The following is a 27,106-nucleotide window of genomic DNA, read 5'->3' as shown; positions in this document are numbered from 1 at the left end:
AGATAGATAGATAAATAGACAGATAGATATATAGATAGATGGATAGAAAGAGAGAGAGAGAGAGAGTGGGGGGAGATAGATAGGGAGATAGATAGATATATAGGTAGATAGATAAGTAGACAGAGAAAGAAGGAGAGTTGAGGCAGAGACTGAAGAAGCTATTTTTTGGTGATAACTAACGCTTCTATTCCTGGGACAATATTGCGCTGACGAGGTGGAGTCATAAATATAGTAAAGGAGAGACCGGAGGGCAGTTGAAAGGAAGGATAGTATAATACGAATGTAATCATCATTCTTTTTTGAATGGAGATTAGTCTTCTACCACAAAAAGAAAAAGAAAAAGAAATGGCTGCGTGACTTTCGTCTGTAGGGATTCCAGTAAAGTCTAAGAGATATTGGCTAAATAAAATTTATCTTGTCAGTAACTCACACAGGAGAGAAAGCGGGAAGAAAGTGTTAGCAGACATTTGCTGCCTAATTAGTGTAGAATGTAATTCTTTGTTACGGTTACGAGTGTGGATTAGTGTTAATGAAAACATAAATACGTTTTATCCGTAACTATTGCAAGTGGTCATTGACTCCATCTTTACAAACATGACTTGGACGTTAGTGTTAACATATTCACCAGTGGTGAAGGTTTGATATCTATAAATATATACCCTTGGTGGTCCAAAAATTAGTGTCAGTGTCCGAATCGAAATCTTAACTGACACTTTCCGTGTCATTTGGCACTTCTCTATGTACTCTTCGTCAAATGATTTTAATCATTCCGTGGCATTCCCCAGGCAGCAAAAAAATTAAAAATGCTTTTTTTTTTTTTGTCGTCATTACGATTTGTTGACAAGTGAAAGTATATGGATGGTAACATTCTCGATTGCTGGTGGACAGTAGAAATTAGTAGTAACAGTCGTCCCAATAGGAAATGTAGCAGTTTTTGGCAGTTGGCTTGGCAAGATGAAGAGCAGGAATCCTACCAGATAATGAAACTAGTAATGAAATATGTGAATCGTTAAGTCGGTAGCGATAATAGTATTAGAAGTAAAACAGATAGTAAATAATAAGTGATGAGACAGGAATCAACAATGATAACATATACAGTTACATATTTCGATACAAACGTGTGTGCATATATACATATATATATATATACATATATATATATATATACATATATATATATATATATATATATTATGCAACATTAGAATAGATATTAGATACTTAACACAGAAACAACAAAAATATAAATATCTAGGCCAATCCATTAGAAATAATCCCAAACTCCTGCACTATAGTTTTACCTAAGCATTACGCAAGATAGAAAATCTGATATCATACACACACATTGACATCTGCGTACGTAAAAAGTGTCCAATCTCCAAACTTCTCGTCGAAACACGAGAAGAATTTATATATTTTATATTATCATTTTACTTAGTTATATTACAACAAACACATTCTTCTAATAGCTTCATAAACAAACAAATACTGATATTTTTAGGATGTCTTGTATTCATTAGAGCTATGCCTCCAGTGAAAGTGTACACAATTCTCAGTGAACTCATGAAAACGGAAACTAAATATCTCATTGAAAAGAGATCCCGAACTACAGTGACATATTACCAATCATTCTCATTGGAAAGAGAATATACGTGTATAGTAAAAATATTTCTTATTGCAATTTTTACATAGCTTGTTAAATACATTAGATATACGATAATATACGTAAACCCCCTCCCCTTTACTCATTCAAGACAACAATAAATTCTACAAGTCAATGTCTCCCACTAGCGACATGACACATTATCATATCTTTTCCTTGCAATTTTGTATGCCAAACCCCACAGTCACCACCTTAACCCAAGGTACGAGGACGTATCTCAAGAGGTCAAGGAGGCAATGTATCCGTATTCCCCAACATACATGAAGTCGCTAGCCTTTAGTAATCTTGCTGGCCTCTCATTTCCCAATCACAAAACATCTGACTTAGAAAATGCAACATATCACAACATAAATCACGACATCGACCGGTAGGAATCCGACACAGGTGCTTAATGTCACTAGACAGTTCATTAACATTTCCTCATAACTGTCAAGCTAAATAACTATAAACTCCAATACATACACCATGTCTAACTACATTCACGAAAGATAGCCATCCATTACTATACAACTAACACACATATATCGTATTAACACCAAAGCTATTCTCTCACTAACACCCACGCCAAAGATGCCTAGACGGACTTTTGACCATTTTTAAGAAGGCAACTGTGCTCGCCAGAGGAGCTAAGGGAGATGTTCTCTCATACCTCACCAGGGGAGATCTCTCCCCTTTGGAGATTGTACTCGGAAACTGTAAATATTTTACCAAGAAATCTACCTCGGTGAACCCTAGAAAACCCGAATAAATTTACATAGAACCTGTTGGCAATGCCCTTTTTGTATCCAACTCACCTTACGGTTGAATATACCCGGCAGCGGTATTCCAGAAGTACCCACGCTCATCTGAAGAGAACCAGCTGACACTGACCTTGTGTAGCCAAACCACCTAACAGCTACACACACATACACACACACACACACACACACACACACACACACACACACACACACACGCACACACACACACACACATGCACAGGGACCAACACATACACACGCGCGCGCACACATACACGCACAATCACACGCACACACGCACGCACACACACACACACACACACACACACACACACACACACACACGCACGCATATGTATATGTATATGTATGCATGTGTGGATACCGTGTCGGACTCATAAACACGTGGCCCTGAGTCTATACCAGGAACCAATGCGAGGTTCCTGCGTTTCATCCCAAAAGCCCTGACCGGGCTGAAAGGCGACCCAACATCGACCTAAATATATATAAAAACATATACATATATATATATATATATATATATATATATATATAAATATATATATATATATATATATATAAATATATCTATTTATATATATATATATATATGTATATATGTATAAACCGGGTCGCCATAACTTATAGGACCACATCAGGATTTTCTCACTTCACACAGCGTGGGTGTGAGTGATTGTGTGTATGTGTGTGTGTGTGTGTGTGTGTGTGTGTGTGTGTGTGCATGCGTGTTTATGTATGTATGTGTGTGTTTGTGTGTGTTTGTGTATGGGTGTATGTGTGTGAGCGTGTGTATGTATGTGTGTGTGTGTGTGTATGTGCTTGTGTGTGTGTGTGTGTGTGTTTGTGTGTATGTGTGTGTGTGTGTGTGTGTTTGTCCGTGTGTGTGCGTGTGTATTTGTACGTGTGTGTGTGTGTGTGTGTGTGTGTGTGTGTATGTGTGTGTGTTTGTGTGTGTGTGTGTGCGTGTGTGTGTGTATAGAGCTGAAGATAAAGATAGAAATGATCAATCGACAGTTGGTGGCACTATGAATATTTTTAATGTCCCTGACCGGTTTGGGGGGTCAGTAAGAACTACCACGTCGGTGATCTGTATGAAATAATAATTTTAGTGGAGAAAATGATTCTGGCCGTTCCAGAGGTCCGAAAGATATCGGTGTTTGCGGTAACAGACCCGAGATGGGGACGATATGGACGACCACCTCTTTTCGGGGGTTGGCGAAAGACGTACGAGAGGAAGCAGGAAAGCGGCGGAGGAGATAATAAATATATGTCAGGAGATTGAAAGGAAGAGCTGATGTAAATCAGGATGACGAAAAAAGTCTCTTCGCTGAGTGCTGCTAGAGACCAGAAGAAGAAGAAGAAGCCGAGCGAAGAGTTTGGGGTTCTGGTGTCTTCAGCAGTCGATGGAGGGTGTGGGAGAAAAGGAGAGATGACTCAGGAGCGGAAGAAGAAAGATAATGTAGTATGAAAACATAAGGTCTGGACTGTAGTGAAGCTCTTAAGCTTCTATTACACTAGCCAGTGATGACATGTCCTTTTTTCTCATAAAAGTATCAAATATATTTTCGAAATTAGTTTCAGTTGTGTCGATCTTATATGCCATCCACCTAGTACTCGTGTATTAATATTCTGCAGTAGATATGGATGCATAGAGGAATCTGCCCTTTTTGTGAGAGAACTGGAATTAATGAACTTACTTTTCGGTCTTTTTATGGACGAAATGGACTCTTTCCGAAGTGCTGATCCTTTAAGGCCAATGTTCCTCAATCTCTCTCCCTTTCTTGAAGTCCCTTTACAAATGTATTGGTAATACTTTGTGTATGTTCACAAAGATACCAGTGTTTCATCAACTGTTTCAATCTTCAAACTCTACTGCATTCATTTTTTGCTATCCGACTTAATTTGTGATAATTGGCTTAATTTGGAAAGATTCGCTGTGGTTTAAACAAAAAGTTAACATGAAATGTACCATAAGATAAAATAATAAGACATATCTGCTGTTCTTTATAAAATCATGTATTTCACTATTTTCGACCTATATAACTTGCAAAGCTCTTAGAACATCCCACGGACCACTAAACAAGCCTTCAGGTATATATTCTAAGAACTACAATTTAAAAACTACCTTCATGAACTTTTACTTTAGGAAACTTAACTGACCATCGAGTGAAAGTATTCTTGATTGTTCATAACCCATGACTGAAGGTAAATGGAATAAAAGAAAATTCACTCTAGCTTGTATCTGTTTCCATATTTTTCTTATCTATCTATATACCAAGATATTTTCCCCCTTAAAAGGGAGGTAGCCATTACAGAAACACGTACCTATTGCCACCCATTTCATTCACCTCCTTCACCCCTCCTATCTCAGCTCCTCATGGATGACAGGTCATCCCTGTATCCGCCAACTACCCTGGGTCAAACGCAATGCAGTAAGTCACAGTACATTCACAGCAAAGCCGCTTCACACAATCGGCGACCCCCTCCCCCACCTCTCCGTCCCCTCATTCAGAAAAATAGAAGACGGAGAAAAATAATTTCGGGCTGCGTGAAAATACCATTCGTGCATAAGCACCCCCTGCCATCTCCTTCCTTGCTCAACAGACATTCTCCTTTTCCTCAACGTCCCCTTCACCCCATCCATCCATCTCATTCTCGGTTGTCTCCCCAAGTTCACTTCCCCCACCTCTGCCTTCCACACCTCATTTACTCATTTCTCATCACTCATTCTTTTCAAACACTCCCAATAATCTTTCCTTGTCTCTATTTACCATTTCCTTTTCCACTCCCGCTCTCCTCCTCACCTCCTCATTTCTCACTCTATCCAACCTTGTAACCCCATATTTCTGAAACATTTCATCTCAAAAATACTTAAACTTTTCCTCTCTGGATCATTGTTACCTAATAATCCAATTGCCTTTCCTTTTGTGTTTATGGGCAGTGTGCCGCCGGATATGAATACCGTCCGAGCAGATTTAATTCCTTGACGATAAACAAACTGGAAAGATGAGGATACCCACCGACAGCTAGGAATCTTGTAAGAAGACAGCAAGCTGGAGAGTCAGACTATTCGAAAGAAATTCTCCATTATTTACTTTTATTCTAAAGTGTTTGTACTCTTTATGATAGTGTACTTGCAGTTATGAATTTCTTATTTGAATTATAACAGTTGTACTTCTTCGAGACTAGTTTTCCTTTAGTAAGTACCGTTACTCCAGTTAGAATGCTCGTTCTGTAAAAGGTCAGTCTCTGATACTAGATTGTAATGCAGTATTGTAATGGTAAACGGTGTGAAATTATGTTTTCAGTGCGTAAATTGTTCACCTTTCTTCGTTGGTTGTAGCTCTAGACTAGTTTTCCTTTAGTAACTACCGTTACTCTAGTCAGAATGATCGTTCTGTAAAATATCAGTCTCTGGTACTTGATTGTAATACAGTATTGTAATGGTAAGCCCTGTGAAATTATGTTTTCAGTTCGTAAATTTTTCACCTTTCTTCGTTGTTCGTAGCTCTAGAAGAAGAGCGAAATGGCAACGGTTGTGTTATCATAAAAAAGAGGTTCAAGAAGTGTGAGGACGAGATTCGGCTTTTCATTAGCTTTAAATGAGAAGGCTGAATTTTTTTCCACAACCCTAGAAGTGCCCCGTCTCTTATTTCGATGCTGCCGAGAGTGGCACACCGTGAGATGCCCTTGATCGAACCAAATCTCAGGCATTCCACGGATTTTTAGCTAGTTCTCGCTAATCATATTTCGTTTCACTGGATGTAAACGTGGCCAACCATCTTGAAATTTTGGTGGTTGAGAACTCTGTGGTACTAGGTCATGCTATTTTTCAATAAAAGTATAAACTATAACTTGTATGTCAATAGGGCCGGGGTATTACTGAATTTGCCCAAAGCCATCAAGGAACAAAAATATTTAAACACGGTTGTTAATTTTTTTTTTTTTCATACGCGTCGCAATGATATGAGCAGGTTAAGGTCCGAGAATATTTTTCAGAAATACAAGGCTTTCCTCCGATAGCTTAAAGGGAGTGGTAGCCAATATGTAATATGTGGAGCCCTTCCGAGGCTCTCCGCTGGCTCGTGGTAGAATAGCAGACCTATAGGTATCAATGAGAGAATATCAAAGCTGTCCATGCAGCTGGGAGTTCTCTTTTTATCCTTGTTATCTATTTTCCCGGAACAGTGGCCTTTATACTTCTGACGGGATTGATCTTGCTTGCACTGGCAAGAATGTTTTTACAGACCTCCGGAATCGTTTTAAACCAGCTTATTTTTTAAGGGGAGACTCTCAAAATAAGAACAAAGATGGGTGAACTAGGAACAGAACTAGAATGTAAGAGTGGTCAGCAAAAAGCATTGTGAATAATCACAAATTTCTGACAACAGTCATGTATTTCAACACCTGTAGTATTGAATACAGATTTCAAAAAGTCCAAACGTGTATCAGAAATGGAAATCTTGATATGACTGGAACAGCTGGGACATGGTTGACTGATAGGAAATTTGAGGTAAAATTTACTGTTCCAGGTTTAAACAATTTCCTTTTGGAGAAAAATTACAGGTTAAAAAGTGTTCTGTCATTTTGAAAAAGTAATAGATATGTCAGTAAGTCAAGAAGCTAGGTCATTAGTTCGATTAGCTTAAGCAGACTGGCAAATTAGAGTAAGAATGTAAGAATGAAATACAAACCACGGATAGTATCTTTAACAAATGATAACATATATCTAGAAATATGTTGTTTGTACAATTGCGACGTGCTAGGAGACTTCCATTCTTACAGACACTAGTTGATCAACTTTAAAGATGTCACTTTAAGTAGTCGATTTTCTCTGAGACAATTGTTTAATGCAGCAAATAAAAAAAAACAAAACACACAAGGCAAGGAAATATGCTCGAACTATTGATCGCTAGCCGCGAATATGTGATCATTGAAGTAATTGTTGGAGGACCCATTTGGTAAAAATTTAATTAGGTTCAAACTATGAAATAGTTTCAGCATAGACAATTGCATATTTATAATCCTTGACCTCAGAAATGTATTCATAGTCATATTCCATTTAAGGGAAATTGATACCCAAATCAGTCTTCCCCAGAATAGGTTTACAAAAACGGGATATATTACGAAAAGAAAATCTAGAAGAAATTTAAGCATTCTAGATCCCCTCATTATAATCAAAATTATGTGACAGCCCAGGCAGATTTGAAAAAAAACTAACCAGGAAAAAAACAACGGTTAGAAATAAACTTTTTTACAAGACTAAGGAAATTACCATAGAATTCTATGGTCATATCAGAGATAAAATGGTTATCAGGGATCATAATGGCCACTTTTTGATTGCCAATGGTTGTATATTCAAATGAACGTGTGTGCTATACAGTACCTTAAACAGCTATCTTATTTCAGTATTTCCAAAAGAAAACTCTTAAAGTGAGTTGTAATCGGAAATTTACTTAATTTTGTAAATATGAAAAAAGAAAGTACTGAAAGATACATAAAAGAAGCAACATCAATAAAACATCAGAACCCAAAGGTTTGTATCCATTTATTTTAGGTAATAGAAAATTGAATAACTAATGTTTAAGAAATTATTGGGGAAAAAATCTATCACGACGAGAAAGCTCAAAGAGAATGGAAATTAGCAAATGTTACTCCTCTATTCAAAAATGGGTGATTATCAGAAGCCATAAAACCATAAAGCAATAAACCTGACCCCGATCACAGACAAAAAAGAATAATGGAAACAATTATAAGAGAAGCCATAGAATTTTACTTTAAAGACAACTATGAAAAATGACAGCCAACGCGATTTCGGGCGTAAACGCTCTCTCAAAACTAAACCTCTAAAATTCAAAAGTATAACCTTCAAAACAAATATATATATGATAATAATAATAATATACATATATACATTCATATATGCATATATATATATATATATATATATATATATATGCATATGTATATACATATATATATAAATTCATATATATATATGTATATATATATAAATACATATACAAAGATCACAAATCTGTGTTTATAATGTCGTGTTTACAGTGTGTATGAACGTGATTGAATTCATTTCCTTTTTTGTGTGCATTTCATTTGATTTTTTACTTCGGTTTTATGTAAATAGAAACAACAGTGAGCAGTTGTCTGTGAAAGGTTGTGACCATTTGTCTGACGTGCATAGAAGGTTGAGTTCATCTTGTGTGTGAATGTGGCAGGTTTTGTTTCTTTCTGTTATTGTATGTGTATTTATTATATTAATTTTTGTATTTGTTTTGTATTTATTTTATTTCTTTGTGAATCTAAGAATGTATGTGAAGACTATTGTGGACAGTTGTCTGTGCACAATTGTGGCCAGTTGTTTGGTATTCCCTGCCATGATTTGTAGCTTTTTATTTGTCGTACAAGTGTGTATTTTATCTATTTTATTTGATTGTATTTATTATTTTGTGAATTTTAAGAATGTATGCGGGATCCATTGTGTACAATTATCTATGTAAGATTGTGACCAGTTGTCTGGTTCTTGTAGCCACTGGAGGAGGATGGGGAACTTGGGTAGCTTCGGCATCGTGAACTACCTCTCCCAGTTCCAGCTACGGCCAATATGATAAGCTTTTTGATCGCTGTATCTCATCACACCGCTAAAGATGGTCCTAGGACTTGGACCGAAACGTGGGGCATTAAACCTCCCACATTGGGTCTGGTGTTTATCTCTCTCTCCTTCAATACATACATACATACACACACACACACACACACACACACACACACACACACACACACACACACACACACATACACACACACACACACACACACACACACACACACACACACACACACACACACACACATATATATATATATATATATATATATATATATATATACATATATATATATATATACATATATATATATATATATACATATATATATACATATATATATATATATATATATATATATATACATATATATATATATATATATATATATATACATATATATAGTGTAGGTTCAATGATTTGGAGTTTGAAATATGTATATACAGCCTGCACGAGAGAATAGCTAGACTTGCTTTGAATGGAATAAGAGGTATCTTAACAAGATTGGAAATTAGTTTAACAGTCGTAACAGCGAGTTGTTCCCTGTGGCAAAACATCTAGCTGCAAAGATGACTTCAGACTTCTACACTTGCTTTGAATGGAATAAGAGGTATCTTGACAAGATTGGAAATTAGTTTAACAATCGTAACAGCGAATTGTTTCCTATGGTAAAACATCTAGCTGGAAAGATAACTTTAGACTTTAGTCTACTGACTCTAAATTCACCTTTGATACTAAGCTTTGTGGAATAGTAAATGATCACTCGAATCAACTGGGAATTCGAGGAGACTTGGGGAATTAAAGCATTGGTCTCAGAAGTATCCAATGGAATTTAACACAATAGAGTGTAAAGTTATGGATAAAGGTGCAACAGTACTAAGTATGGCTACAAGTTATTGAAAAAAATGGAGAATAAAAAGATAATTGTGTCATTATCAGTGACGCCCTTAGAAATACATTGTAATTTCGTCCTAGAGAAAGCAATTTGTATTAGAATTATTGGGATTGGTAACGCATTTCTTTTTCCTTATCATCATTATCATTATATTTTTTTTCTTTATTTCTTTTTATCTTAAATGTCCAACTGTCATCAGCTATGACTGGTCCATCCGCACTATATTATCATATTTCTTTTATTGACTTATCTTTTTTTTTTATCAATATTATATATTTCGCATCCGACCTAGTTACGGACCAAAAGGTCTCCTGTCGGCATGTTCTCCTTTGTAATTCTTTGTAATATACCGTATTATATGGTCTCCAGACATTAATTGGAAAGAGTGCAACGGCGAGCTACAAACCTCATTCCTAATGTAAGAAACAAAACATACGGAAATCACTTTAACTATTTGAATCTAACCTCTCCTAAGTGGAACTTGATACAAACTTTTGAGGTCTTGAAGGGAACCTAAAAAATCAAAATTGAAAATATTTTCAGAAAAAAATACTAACAAAACGAGAAATAATGGCCTCGAGCTGTCAAGATGCAGACTTAACTATGAAATAGGTAAAAAAAAATAATAATAATAAATTAAAAATGACTGTGTGACTGGAATAAGCAACTGCATGTATTAACGTATCGAATTTTTAAGTCACTTAGACATACACCTAAAAAGATTATTTTTTAATTCGACTTTGCAATGAACCAAAAGGTCCTCTGATGGCCTGTTTTATCACTGTAAATTATTTCAACATCTATTGGGATATTGTAAAACAGAGTAAGGTCCAAGATTTTGCAGCTACAAAACAGTAACTAGCTCTTCTACTATATAGGCGGGGTGAAGGAAGATCATAAAAGGATTCTAAAACGTAAAATTTACAATCGGTGTGTATGACCAGCTACCGTCTATGAACGTGAGAATTGGGGACTGACGAACATAATTGGAACAGAAATAACGATTCCACATGAATGGAGAGATAATTGCAGGGAATAAGGCTTAAAGACACAAGAAGGGTAATCTGGGGTGAGAGAACAGGATGTAGCAAAAGATATAGTGAAGGTGATAACGAAAGGAATTGGCATTGGTCATGGAGGATATTCAGACAGGAGGATGGAAAACGGAGCAATTGTGTTACTGGCTGTACACCACTAGATGAAAGGCGTGGAAGAGAATGATTATACAAAAGGTGGAGAAAAGAGAGAAGGGTTGGCGCATGGAAGTGTTTGGGAGAGCCTTGTCTTCAACACACACACACGCACACACACACGCACACACACACGCACACACACACACACACACACACACACACACACACACACACACACACACACACACACACACACACACACACACTCACACACACATATATATATATATATATATATATATATATATATGTATGTGTATATATACACATTCATTATATGTACAGACGTACGTATATATGTTTGATTATATTTATCAACATAGAAGAAGAGGAAGAAGAAGAAGAAGAAGAAAAAGAAGTAGAGGAAGAAGAAGAAGAAGAAGAAGAAGAAGAAGAAGAAGAAGAAGAAGAAGAAGAAGAAGAAAAAGCCACATGGGTATGCAGCTTCGGAAGAAAAGAGTTTTGAGCGAGAGTTCAGGCTGTGCCATTACAGAGCGCGCGCGGAGCCCGTTTGAAAAGTTGGTCATTGCCTTCCGCCCCGGGGGAGGCCGCTTGCCACCATAAATTACCGCCCACCCGCAACACTGGCCTGACCCCGCCCGCTTTGCGTGCAGACCTTTCCTAACCGGCACCTTGAAGAGGCATTTACAGTAACAGCGTTTACACTTTTTTTTTCTTTCCTCCCCTTCCTTTTGGTTGTTTGTTCTGGCTTTTGCCAAGCGGTTTTATTTATTCGATGGGAATATGTTCTATGGTGGAATAAATAAAAATCATCTAGAGCAGAATTGTGCTGTTCTTTAAGGCATTTAGATATGTATTTTTGTTAATAATAGTGTTTTTTCTTGTATTAGTTTTTATTCAACTGTTTTGGAGAGTTTATGAAAACAACGGACAAAATAAATTCCGGCTTCTGGGACATGTAATCAGACCAAGAGAATTAGAAAGTTGTTGTTTGTTGAGAAAGATAGAAAGAGGAGGAGAAAGGAGACAGAGGGTAAAGTTTATGGACAACTTGAGAGAAAATCTGGAAAGAGGACTTCGTGGACATGAAGAGGAGAGGGAGAGGAGTAAGACTCCATGGTCACTCTCGCCAAGAAAGTTGCTCTGTATTAACGGGAGTTTTTGGTTCCTTATGGCAAGAATAGAGAAAGATTCTGGAGAAATTGCAAGGTGGAATTAGGTCATTAATAAAAACCTTTGATCAGGAATATCACACAAGAATCTCAGACATTGGTCGTTCATGCACGAACAGCTAGCCTACAATAACTTTATCTACATTAGTCCTCCTCTTTTGCAGGTCACACCAGAGGTCACCTTAGGTCAAGGGTCACACCTTCGCTCCATTCTCGACCGAGGAAGACAGCGAAGTGACGCAATGGCAGGGCGACGGTACATCTTTCAAGGTAATTAGCCATTATGGTTTAAAGTTATTCTTTTGTCCTGGTTAACTCTGCTTATAATTGGTGTCATTTTGCTTACAAAGGCAATTACGATGTCGTAATCTTACTTAGAGAGATAGTTACGACTTGAAGAGTAGCAAAGCGTTTTGCAAGCAAATGATCGCTGAAGATGAAGAGGTGGAGTAGACACTGAAACCATTATGAGGTCAACACTGAATTATGCATTAGACGATGTATGCCCTGGGCTGAAGGAGACTGCTTTTGGGCGAGGCTCAATATCATCAGCAATGTGCATTATTTGTGCTCTATTTTCCTCGTTGTTTTTTTATGGAAAGAATATAGCCGCTAGTTGCAATATGCACTTGAACCCATTTGCATAATATATATTTTTTACCGAAGTGTATCAGATTTTATATTAGCTGTTTTGTCGCGGTAGCGCCGTTTTGGGACCTTATTGTGCTTCTCACAAGGCAATTTTATTCAGCTAATGATGGTGTCACTATACTATCACTCCTAATCGTCCCACCAGGTCAATGAACTTCACGGTATTTTTTTTTCTGCCTAATAGTGGGCAGCTCGTGGGAGATGCCAGCACTCCGGCACAAAAACGATCTTCGAAGATTCTGCAAACTGAAATCTATTTTCAATGAGAGGTCAACCTCTTCTGTACTAGGCAGCACTTAGCTCCTTATCCTGGCTGCCAGCAGCTTACTTGAGTCATCTGTCTGTGAACTTTTTCCATACCAAAGGGGCTAAGCGGCGCTGCCTCAAGGGAAGCTTCTCTCCCCCGTAGGAGGTTCGTACTGAGCATTTTCCCCTGTAGAGTAATGGTTCTCGCCTTACGTACTTCTAAAACATTTCAGTGTTGTTGGCTCGACCTTCCGTGGATCTCTTGAATGCTGAATAAAATCGTCTAGTGCACATTACCTACTAGCAAATCTTTGTGGACCCTGAGGAGTCTGTGGACTTCTGGTGGACTTTTGTGGACTCTGAGGAGTCATATGAACATAAGCACATAAAAATGGAGGAGACTGCAAGAGACCATATGGCCTACACAAGGCAGTTTTATGTTCATTAAAATTTGTTTTCCCTATCCATAAAGTTATCTAATCTTCTCAACAACCAACCATTTCAGCGTTCACTTTATAGTTGCTGAGTCTATTTCAATCGTCAACTACTCAGTTGGTAAACCAGTTCTTGCCTATTTCCTTTTTAAACCTAAAACTGTCCCTGGACTTCTTTCATCCACTTTAGGATTCTGGTCCGTAGGCGGAATCACCAAACTCCATTTCACATTCTCACCAAACTCCTGTTAGGCGTATCGCCTGTCAGTGGTCCAGCTGTGCAAAAAAGACGCCAATTTCTTCTGTTCTGATATGAGGTGGGGGGGGGGGTTTATCTGGAGCCCCATGCCGGTCCCAAGCCCGGATAAAAGAGGAGGGTTGTCTGCGACAGGCCTAGCACGCCGGTGGACGGAAAGTTATTCTGTTCGAGATACTCAGGCCTAGACTCGGAAAGGACTAAAGTCCATGAAAATACTAATTATATAAGACTTGTGTAGACATTAAGCCATACAGGGCATTCAACATAGGAGATTGAAGGTGAAGATATACCTGTTTGGATCTTTATCATCTTGATTTTTTTTTTTTTTTATAATTACGGCAACTGGATCACCTTTCATTAGCTAAGCCTTGGAGGCGTATTTAAATTGAATATTCTGTCGTTAATAAAAAAAAAAAAAAAAGAGCTGTGACTGTGTAATGGAATTATTCTTTGACCACCTAAGAAAAATAACTTTTCATGTCCCTCGTCGAGGCAATCGGAAAAAAAAAAACAGAACAGATTATGTAAAGAGCGCCATTAGTTGGAAGAGGTTGACATTTTCAGAGATACATTTAGATATTCTAAAGAGCATTGCCCTTGAGCACCTTTTTTTTTTTTTTATCGTCAGACTGTTAAGTATAGAGTCCATATAATTCCTGATAGTTCACATAGCGCATATAATCTTGTTCAGTTTTCCTGCGAGATGTAGTTTATTATTTTTGAGCCATTACATTTAACATGATATACGGTCTCTAAAATCCTAGTCTTCTTACTGTGCCAGTGAAGGAAATAATACAATATCAGTGGTTCCTGACCCGTTTGTCTATAGATCCCTCACTTATGACATACCGGTTTTTTGGGGCCTCAGGGAGATCATTTCGACACTGATTAAAATCTTACGGCATCCACTATCCAATTATCATTTTCGACCTGTGCTTCCTCTTAGAAGATACTGTAGACCCCAAGTGACCGCAGGACTATAAATGATTATATTCAAAACAGGTTCTTGTCTGTTGCGTGTATTCATGAAGAACGCGATATCACAAAATGGTAAACGTATAGTCTATGTTGTAGTTTATGTGTCTCTGTGCCCATGGGGGTGTGAGGCTTGCTGAGATAGTGGTGCATCTCACTCGAGCCTTAACATGTAAAAGATGAATGATATTTTAGGAAGCTTAGGGGAGCCTGATCACAGGATCCAGTTTGCCGGAATAGGATAGTTTGCAACCTTGAACTTTGAGTCGAACTTTGAGACGAATGAAATCATCTGACTTTAGCCAGAACAGAGATTATAAATCAGGTACTAGGCTTTCGGTCCAGGCGGGGGCTTCTAAACTGAATAAAGTCTTCTGGCAATAACCAGAATATATATATTTTTAAATAGGACACTGAGTTTTGATGAGTTAATGCAATTTGCATGAATTATTCATGGGCTGTGTCCTGCACAACACTGCATTAGGGAAGATGTATTGTCTGTGAGTGTATTCCTCCCGAACATAATCCCCGGCAAGATTTATCTTCACTCTGTCTGGGTCAGGTGAACGATTAGTATGCATAAGTTCATTATAGAAATTACCGTCCTTGTTCCTCTTCGTATCCACAGTCGAGTACCTGCCACTGTACCAACCCACAAGATGGTTTCGCTACCACTTTGACAAACCCTGTTGACCATCAATCACCAAGCATACCATGATTTTCAATATAATGTCATGTTTCCATCACTGTCGTGATCTACGATGGAGTAGGAAAAAAGAAGAGAAAAATATGTGATTATTATTGGAACGTTTATTTTAGAGTCGTCCTCTGCATCCAAATTTGAATATCCTTCACATAAAGTTATACTTATCGTCTTATTTTGCTCATGAGAGAGAGGGGCAGAGAGAGAGAGAGAGAGAGAGAAAGAGAGAGAGAAAGAAAGAGAGAGAGAGAGAGAGAGAGAGAGAGAGAGAGAGAGAGAGAAAGAAAGAGAGAGAGAAAGAATCAGAGACAGACAAATACAGATTGATGCTAGATTTTCTTGTTGTCTTGTGAGTAAGCTTCTTCCCACGATCACTCTCCACACGTATGTCAATGTATTTCTCTTCGCCGTCACACTTGTTCTTAGTTGCCCTATATTCCTTCAACCATCTCCTACCTTCCATTCATCTTCATCTGAACTAGTTTTCTTCCTCTTCGTCTCGATCTCTGAGTCATCTTAACCATCCTCTCATCCTTCCATCTTTTACACGTATTCATATCATCTATTATTATTCTTTTCCTTTGGTTTAGTTATGTTCTAAATTCCATTACTTTCGGAATAATGAAATACCATTACTTTATTCATCAGCAACTTATAAGTCCCTTCTCTTTTTCTCTTTTTATTGCTTCGGTGGGATTTTATCACTGATTGAAACTCTCATATTTTTTCTTCCTTTGCCGTTTTATGCATTCTCGTCGTTCTATATATTTCATTTATTTGTTTATTAATTTATCTATTCTTGGGCGCAATTCATATATTTCTAATAATTTTATTGCGGTCTGTAGACTATTTCACTCCCGGCTCTTAATCCTTTTCATTTTCCCTTTTTTCATGAATATAACATCATTTGCAAATAACTTTGCTTTGTGACCTTTCTATTTTATCATATCACTGATATAACTTAAAAATCTTTAGCCATTGTGATATATTTCCTTTAAGTCCTCCTATATTCCTCATCATCCATATTGATACGTTCTGGGGTATCTTGTTGAAAACCTTTTCAAGTCCAGGTATATGCAATCCACCCAGCCCGCTTTATCTCTCTGGCAGCATATCCAGCACTCTTGAATAAAATGTGAACAGATTGGCCGCACATGATTCTTCTTCTCTAGATGCAAATCGGTTGTTGAAAAAGATCCCTTTCTTCTCCAAATAGTTAATGAATTTATCTTTCACAAAATTTCACACATTTTTGGTCCATGAGTTCTAACGGAATCTCTCTTTTCCCTCCCTTGAGTGTGGGCACCACGTTTGCAGATTTTTAGTCCAGTGACCCTTCCCTTTGTACAGAGAATATGCAGTCATTTGAATAAAGTGCACGAGAATCTAGAAATAAGTAAAATGTCGGGACTAGATGATAATTAAAGAATGGAAAGCCCATTGTGTGTTCCTAGGTCTGGCAAAGATGAAATGTTGCATTAATCTACAAAGAAATGAGTAGGGATGAAACTGAACGCACAGCACCCATAACGATAGTCAAATTTTGTAAAGAATAAATAGGTGAATGAACTGTTTAGAGAAGAAGGAGGACCCGGAGATTTAATTCACATTAAAAAAAGAAAGTCCCTGTGGAACATATGAGCTATTTTTCGATTCGGTATCAGCTGATGTGCCCCATAAAAGATAGGGTTGGGTGGACTATGCATAACTGGACCTAGAAAAAGCTTTCGATAAAGTGTTCCACAAAATATTGTAGATCTTAAGGAGAACTTAATGGAATTGACGAAGGCTTTTCTGAAATTTAGGCTCATGTAAATAAGAGAGAAGAACAAGATGTCATAGTACAGAAAAATATGAACTGAGTTACAAAAGGACTTGGTGCTAGGACCTGTAATTTTCTTTAGGCATGTCAACGACATAATGCAAAGAATGATCAGCTACATTAACTTATCTGTTGGCGATGCCAATATCATAATAAAGGATAAAAGTAATCTGAAACATGATCTGTTATGTCGAGGCCTAGATAAAGTTTACGAATAAAAACAAGAGTGGAAAATTAAATTTAATGGATATATACAAAATTTAGGATACGGATAAAAACAGGAGATCGTCCTTGGGTTATCCAAAGGAAGATGAAATCCTAATAAATACAAGAGGAAAAGGATCATGGATGCTCTATCACCGGAATACTAAAAAAAAAAAAAAAAAAAAAATCACCTTCCCACCCCCACAAAAGGAGCAGTGGGAAACCCCATTCAATTGTTAACCTGTTTTTTTTTTTTTTTTTTTTTTTTTTTTGATAGGCTGATGTGTAGGTTACCTCCCTGCTTGGCCAGGGCTGTCGGAAACCACGACTAATAAGACAAGATTTTTTTTTTGCAAAGATGCATCAGTTTTTTGAAGAAAGATAATTAAAATCAATTCAGGTGGATATTATACAACAGAATAAATAGTAAACACGATATCGTAATTCAAAATAGGACTAAAATTGAGAAACGAAGATATGATGGCAGGACATTCTGGATATTATTATAGTCTAAATACAGATAGGATTACAAAGGCGGAGCATGCCGACGGGAGACCTTTTGGTCCATAACTGGGTCGGATGCAAAAAGAAATTACAAAGGATTACAAAGGATTACAAAGGCGGAGCATGCCGCCAGGAGACCTTTTGGTCCATATCAAGGTCGGATGTAAAACAAAATATATATAATAATAATAAAATAATGGTAAATGCATAAATAAGTAAATAAATAAACAAATGAATAAAAATATAATAATGTAGATAATAATAAATTAACAAATAAGTAAAAACATAAGTATAGTTAAATAATAAACAAACAAGTAAATAGTAAATAAAAATAAATTGGCATATAACTAATGATAAATGTGAATCAAGCAAATGATAATAGATAAAAAGACAAATGATGAAAATAAACAAATAATATAAAATAAATGACTGCAGTATTAAGAAAAAATATTGTCTTCTAAACACATTCTTCTTGGCTTTAAACAAGGAAATCCATTACATAAAACGAAATCGTCATTTAATCCTACATATATACATTTATCAACCACATTTCATTCTAATTCTAAGCTATCAACATCGAGAAACTCGAGGACTGCGCTATCAAAATTTAACGCAATCGGTTAAGTTACTATTATTCGTTACGTGCTAGCGGAGGTTCGAGTCCTTAGCTGTACCACGTAACAATTTCTGCATGTGTGCCTCCTCGAGGTTCTCGATGTTGAGGGCTTAGAATTAAAGTGAATTGTGGTTGATAAATGTAAATCTGTTCACTAGGACCCATTCAGTGTTGTATCAATCATACATATGTTTACGCAAATATATATACTCATGTGTTTTCATATATTTCTATTGAGAATGTTGTCAACATAGTTTAGAAATACACGTAGTGGAAGAAATCGAAAGAAACAAAAGAATGCGTAACTGTCGAATGTTTATATGAAAATTGTCGCATGAACGATCCTGAATACGAGTAAAGACCGTTCAATCCATTAGTTATATTCATTTCTATGTAAACTTTATATCAACGGATGTAAATATTTTTATGAGCTGTGAATGTTTTCCGACAAGACAAAAAAGTCATTGTACATATTATATTATCACGGTTTGCGAAAATCGTCATGAAGAATATAACTAAAGTAAAGCACAAAAGACAATTTTTTCGAATCGAATTTTGTATTCCATGAATAGAGTTGGCGAGTTCAATAGAATTTTATTTAAAATAAATTTTCGTTCCTGACCAGATTTATTGAATGATGTCGAGAATATGATCCTATTTGTCCATTTTTGACCACGGGAGTAGAAATGGTCACTCACAAACGCGCACATACACACATAAAAACACACGCACACTACAAACACACATACTAACACTGAGACACAAACACACATGAATACACAGAGACGCAAACACACACACACACACACACACACACACACACACACACACACACACACACACACACACACACACACACACACAGCCATACAAGCACACACGCTCACACAGCACACACATAAACACACACACACAAACACACACATATACACATTTTCAATAAGAAAGCGCATACTCGATCACACACATAAAACGAACACATTATGCACCTATTGGAGTCATGCAATCTCTCTCTCTCGATTTCTCTCTCCCTCTCTCTCTCTCTCTCTCTCTCTCTCTCTCTCTCTCTCTCTCTCTCTCTCTCTCTCTCTCTCTCTCTCTCTCTCTCTCTCTCTCTCTCTCTCTCTCTCTCTCTATATATTATATATATATATATATATATATATATATATATATATATATATATATATATATATATATATATATATATATGTATGTATGTCTGTATGTATTTATGTATATGTATATGTGTGTACATATGTATGTATGCATATATGCATGTGTCCATATGTATGTTTGTATGTATGTATGTATGTATTTATGTATGTATATATGTATGTATGTATGTATGTATGTATGCATGCATGTGTGTGTATGTGTATGTACGTATGTATGTATGTGTATATATATGTATGCATACCCGTATGCACACACACACACACACATATATATATATATATATATATATATATATATATATATATATATACATATATATATGTCTGTATGTATTTATGTATATGTATATGTGTGTACATATGTATGTAAGCATATATGCTTGTATTCATATGTATGTATGTTTGTATGTATGTATGTATGCATGCATGTGTGTGTATGTGTATGTACGTATGTATGTATGTGTATATGTATGTATGTATGTTTGTATGTATTTTTGTATGTATGTATGTTTGTATGTATACATGTATGTATGTACGTAAGTATGTATGTATGTGTATATATATATATATGTATATATATATATATATATATATATATATATACATATGTAGTAGCCAAATTACCCACGCTTTGCTGCGAGTTCGTGAATAATCCCTAACCTAACCATACCCCACCTAACTTTAACCCTCAACCCTAACCAAAATATCTATGTTATTCATTTATTTGTTATTTTTCTAATTAAATATAGCTTTAAACACTCCCACTCCCAAGTGTGCGCTAACCCCCCCGAAGGTTGGGAAACCGTAGTTTGAAAATACATGTATACACAATCACAAATATCATATGTACACATTCTTTTGCGTGCGTGTGTGTGCATGTATGTGGATTGACAATAAATGACTACAGCTAAAATGTAAAGAAATGCATCTCAATTTGTTTATCTTCAGAATATATATATGGTTGTAGGGGTTTATCTACAAAAACCTAGGAGTTTGTGAATAATCAATTTCCGCCCCGAATAAAATTAAATAAAAATGACCAATATTTCAAAATTTGGTAAAATTATACAATCGTTTTACATTTATATTCTTTCTTCTTACAAAAGCTACCATGGTTTGTGGCAACATCAATTTCACAAATATAAATAATATTTATGGACACATACAATAGATTGTTTAATCATATTAATTCTTATGTCCCAAAAATGCTACGCGACTTAAGGGGACACTACAGTAGTGGCGTGTTCCCACACCATAAACAACCTAACTTTAACCCTTAACCATGACAATTCTTTTTTTTAAATGAAATATAATTATCCAAGTACCTAGAGTGATAGGGTATCAGAATATATATGGTTGTGGGGGTCTATCTCCAAAACCCTAAGAAGAGTCCGTGAACAAACAAACAAGCGGACAGACAGATAGATGCTACTACTTTATTATAGTTGATATACATACATACATACATATATATATATATATATATATATATATATGTATATATACTTGCATGCATATATATATATATATATATATATATATATATTCATATATATTTATATATATATATATATATATATATATATATATATATATATATATATATATATATATATATATGACCCACAGGAAACCCACAGTCGGAGAAAATAAACTTCGAATAAAAGACTCATATATATATATATATATATATATATATATATATATATATATATATATATATATATGTATATATAAGTGTATATATATATGCAAATATAGATATATATACATTACATATACATATATATATACATATATATATATTATATATACATATATATGTATATATACATATATATATATAATGTATATATATATGTATACATTATCTATCTATATATATATATATATATATATATATATATATATATATATATAATATATATATATATGATTCAAACCCACTGCTATCGGCCACTCGTAAGATCACCTTCACAGAGCCGACAGCAGTGGGTTCGAATCCTGTACGTGACTGTCATAAAATTATAGGATTTATGTCGCTGATACTAGCGAATTTCTCTCATTCATATATATATATATATTTACATTTTTTTTTTTTTTTTTTTTTTTTTTTGAATATCCCCTTTTGGGGCTACATTTAGTAGGACTCCTAATCCCACCCCCCGTCCCTTTTTTGTCGCCTTTTACGACTCAATGATGAGGCTGTGATGCATGAGGGGGAGTGGGTGGGGGATGGGGGGTGAGGAAATATGTAAGAAAATTTTTTGACGCAGCCCGAAGGGATTTCTCCCCGTCTTCTCCTTTTCTGCATGAGGGGACGGAGAGGGGGGGTCGCCGAATTTATGAAGCGGCCATCCTGTGGATGTGCTGTGTCTTGCGACACTGTTTCTGACCCAGGGCAGTGGACAGGATGCAGGGATGACCCGTCATCCAGGAGGTGCCAAGATAGGAGGGAGGGAGGAGGGTGGAGGGGAGTGGAACATATGGGAAATGAAATGGGTGGGAGTGATATCTATGCCTTTTTCTTTTTGGCTACCCCCCGTGTAAGGGGGAAAAAGCCTTGGTATATGTATGTATGTACATTTGCCCCTGAATTTCCTTATGCTCTTGAGTCTCATCATGTTTTTATCTTTTGATCAACCTTAGAAACGGTCATATTCTCTTTGTGTTTCTATGTCCCTCCATTTCTTCAACATTATTTAAATTTAATAACCTATTATACAATAACTTTTTGTTGCCATTATCCATTTTTTTTCTATCCTTCATCTAACAATCTTCCTTGGAAGCTGTTTAATGACCTTTCCAAGGTCTATTTTCCACGATGGTTATAACAACTTGAGGCCTATCTAGTTTCCTCACAACTTTTTTCATTACTTTCGAAGCCTCTCCTACCCTTTCTTTCCTTCCACCGAGTCAACTTCTTTTTATATAAGAATATAATATTTTCTTTTCTGCCAGACGGTTTAATTCAGCTAAGAGTCGTCGTTAGGTTATTTTTGTTATAAACTCCTTCAACACGCTGACGAACTGTAGGATTTTGCTATGATTGACGTCAAGTGATTTGATTAAAGAACCCATAAGAACCCATCATAGCCACCAGTTGACTTCTAAGAATAAGTCATCAGTTTTTTAGGGAAGGGAGCATTTCTCTAAAACTAAATAGATTAATCTCACACTGACCAAAGCTAAACTATCAAATTAATCATTAGAATGAAAAGGGTTAAGATTTCGTCTCCATCAGTTGGTCTGGATGTCGTCAAATATCTCTGTATCCTTTGCCCGTAGCTAGACACCTTCGTTGTGGAGTGTGTTGCTTCCCTCAGCTGAATAAAAGCCTCGATCGTAGCTGAAATGACACGAAACGAAGCGAAAATCCTCATACTTTGGCTCCTTCGGCCCTTCTTCTCTTTAACCATCACCTGTTTCATACATTTTCGTTCGAAATAGTTTAATGCTGGCAAGAGGATAAGATAGTTTTAACTCGTACGCACTGCATAGTCACACCAGATGATTTTGTTCAGTTTAGGAAAGAGGAGAGTCTGCGTCCCCATGGGGGAAGAGTTTGATTCGACATCTTCAGGTTTTCAATTGTTTGTTATAAGAAGTTCTTAGGAACAAGTTCACCTCTGCGTGTTTCTCCAATTTCAGTCTATTTCTTTTTATACACAACTCCTTTCCCTCCTTCTCACCCTTCGTCCTCTCCTCACCACACCTATCTCCGCCTGGCCAGTTCCCCAAGCGAGCAATAGCAGGGTTGAATCCAATTTAAACTTGGTAAATAAAAGTAGGTTGTATATATTTTGCAACTTGCTTCAACAATAGCTTATCTGGTCCTGTAGGGTCTGAACGGCCGGCTGACTCGTCTTCCGTCCTTCATGCATTTCACAGTAGTTAGAACCATTTTATATACTTGCGACAGTTTTATATCCGTGATCGTTTTATTTATGCTGCAGTTTTATAGCTTCGGGGAGGTTCCTCTGTACGTGAAGAATTATGCTCGTTCGCTTGTTTTCTATCTGTACCAAGTTTTATGCACAGCAAAAATAAACCTTTCGGGCTTGACCTATTCATGTCGAAAGGTACGGAGGCTATAAACAATATACAAAAGTAACGAAGATCCTGAGACACTATATTCTTTACCTTATATATAACAACAGTTATTGAGTAATTGATTTATTACTCTGCATAAAAAATATTCTTTGATAAATTACACGCAATACACATATATACACATAATACTAATGATGATAATAATGATAATAATAATAATAGTAACAATGATGATAATAATAATAATAATAATAATAATAATAATAATAATAATAATAATAATAATAATAATAATAATGATAATAATAATAATAATAATAATAATAATAATAATAATAATAATAATAATGGTAATGATAGTAGTAATGATGATAATGATAATGATGATAGTGATAATGATAATAATGATAATAATAATAATAATAAAAATAATTAATGATAATAATAATAATAATAATAATAATAATAATGATAATAGTAATAATAATAATAATAATAATGATAATGATAATAATAATAATGATAATGGTAATAATGATAATAATGATAATATCTATACACAACCCTTCTCCATTCACCCCTATCTTCTGTCCTCTCCCGTCCTTTCTCTACAGACATTCCTCTATTTTGTATAGCCCCTTTCACCCCATCCATCCATCTCATCCTAGGACGCCCCCTCATATTCACTCCTTCCACCTCCGCCCTCCACACTTCTTTTACTAATCTTTCTTCACTCATTCTTTCCATGTGTCCAAACCATCCTAATACTCTTTTATCAACCCTATCTCACTGCTCCCTTTCCACCCCTGTTCTCCTTCTCACTTCCTCATTTCTCACTCTATCTAGCCTAGTAACCCCTATCATACTTCTCAGACATTTAATCTCAAACACATTTAATAATAATGATGATAATAATAATAATAATAATAATAATAATAATAATAATAACAATAATAATAATAATAATAATGATGATGATGATGATAATAATGATGATAATAATGATGATAATGATGATGATAATAATGATAATAATAATAATAATAATAATAATAATAATAATAATAATAATAATAATAATAATAATGATAATAATAAATATGATAATAATAAATAATTATAAAATATGATGAAATAAGAAAAAAATAGATATAAAAGCAATTGATAATAATGTATTCTGTAATGCATAGAAAAAAAAGGATACTCATAGTTTTATTCATGATGTGGAAACTTTTGCCCAAGGACATTTTTGACCCAACGCACAACCTGGAAGGAACTCACGTGGAGTAGTGGTTAGCATTCCTTCCTACATCCTGAAAACCCTGGATCGATCTCAAATCACATTTTCATGGCTTCCTAATCTCTTTGTGTCAATTGACAATTGGAATTAAACTCTTCTGCTGGGATTCGAACCCTTGCTTGAGTTGAGCGGCTTGCGTCTTTACAAGACAAGGACTGTAGCCACTACTCCATCTCGTAGTGGCTACGGTCCTTGTCTTGTAAAGACGCAATCCGCTCAGGCAAGGGTTCGAATCCCAGCAGAAGAGTTTAATTCCTAATCTCTCTCTGCAACGTTGGGCATCTAAGTTGCAGTAGAGTAAAGCAATACTCTATTTCAGTTCCAGTAATCAATCAGTATGTTCGGATTGATAACACCGATTTTAGTCTTCTTCAATACCAGTCATTCTAACACAATCCTCAACACTCTACATAGACTTCATATCCTCCATACAACCATACCAAACCGGATTAAGCCATAATGTTGAGGTTCAGAAGCTGTACAATTCCTCAGGGGATAGGCCGGTGATCCTGCAGTGGGTCCTGAAGCCTGATCAAATTTACTTTCAGAATTACTCTTAAGAGTAATGTCACCTGTTCATAATTCAACTTTGCCACAATAATCTTCAGACTCTGTTGTGTTTTTTAAATCTCATTTACGACATTCCTTTTCATTGTTAAATCTCATTCACGACATTCCTTTTCATTGTGTGACAAATCATCTCTAGAGATATTCAGTATAGGCTATCAAGTTTGTTAAGGCTGCTACTGGTCGGTTTTATTCAGTCAAGAAACATCATTTTGCGCATTGACAGTGTTCAGTTCAGGCTCGGGCGCGGAAGATTTGTGAGTCCCTGTTGGCAAGGAACTGCGTGCAGAGGAGCGCATGCGCAACACTTCCGACTCACCCACCATAAACCATAAATTGACGAATGGTGTTCGATTCAATTTTTCAAGCAAACCTTTGGCGACTTTTTCGACATATTAGAGTACCGGCCATGTTTCATTCAGTTTTCTCTCTTCTCTCCATAGTTAAGTTTTCTCTCCTCTGCTCCTCTGTCCAGGAGGAGACCCTTTCTTTCTCGACTCGGTCTCGGTGATTTTTCATTCGAGAGCCGACCTGCTGTACACCAACTCAAATTTTTTGACGAAGGAGTCCATCGTAACAAAACGTTATTTTCACATGTACATTAAGAGGTAGAGCGCATATCTCGACATATATGTTTATTTTGGATGACGCTAAAAGATCTTACTCACATGACGAATGTATTTGGATATATATACATATAAATATATATATACATACATACATACATATACCAAAGGATTTTCCCCCTTACACGGGGAGTAGCCAAAAAGAAAAAGCCATAGAAACCACTTCCACCCATTCCATTCCCTACATATTCCACTCCCCTCCACCCCCCTCCCTCCCTCTTATCTTGGCACTTCCTGGATGACGAGTCATCCCTGCATCCTGTCGACTGCCCTGTATATATATATATATATATATATATATATATATATATATATATATATATATATATTATATATATATGTATATATATATATATATACAAATATATGTTATATATATATGTATATATGTATATATATATATGTATATATATATATATATATATATATATATATATATACACGTGTGTGTTTGTGTATGTGTGTGTAAAATATGTTTGTCATTAGAGGTGCTCTATACCAGCAATATGAAAACATGCAGAGGAAGAAGAACTTATCGTATGTTAGGTGGAAATGATTATGTGCCGTGGTTTTGGTACTAACATAACAATACTGTTCAGCTAAATAACGAGTTTTATTTTTATTTTTTTTTTATTTTATTCCAGACAAGAAGCATGTAAGCTTATCGTCCTTAAACGCACCTTGGCCTTTTGTTGTCCTT

Source organism: Oratosquilla oratoria, chromosome 1, assembly GCF_046742065.1.
Source record: "Oratosquilla oratoria isolate Oo_2021 chromosome 1, ASM4674206v1, whole genome shotgun sequence".
Classification (NCBI taxonomy): Eukaryota; Metazoa; Arthropoda; class Malacostraca; order Stomatopoda; family Squillidae; genus Oratosquilla; species Oratosquilla oratoria.
The sequence above is the reverse complement of the archived record's forward strand: the minus strand, read 5'-3'. Positions refer to the sequence as shown.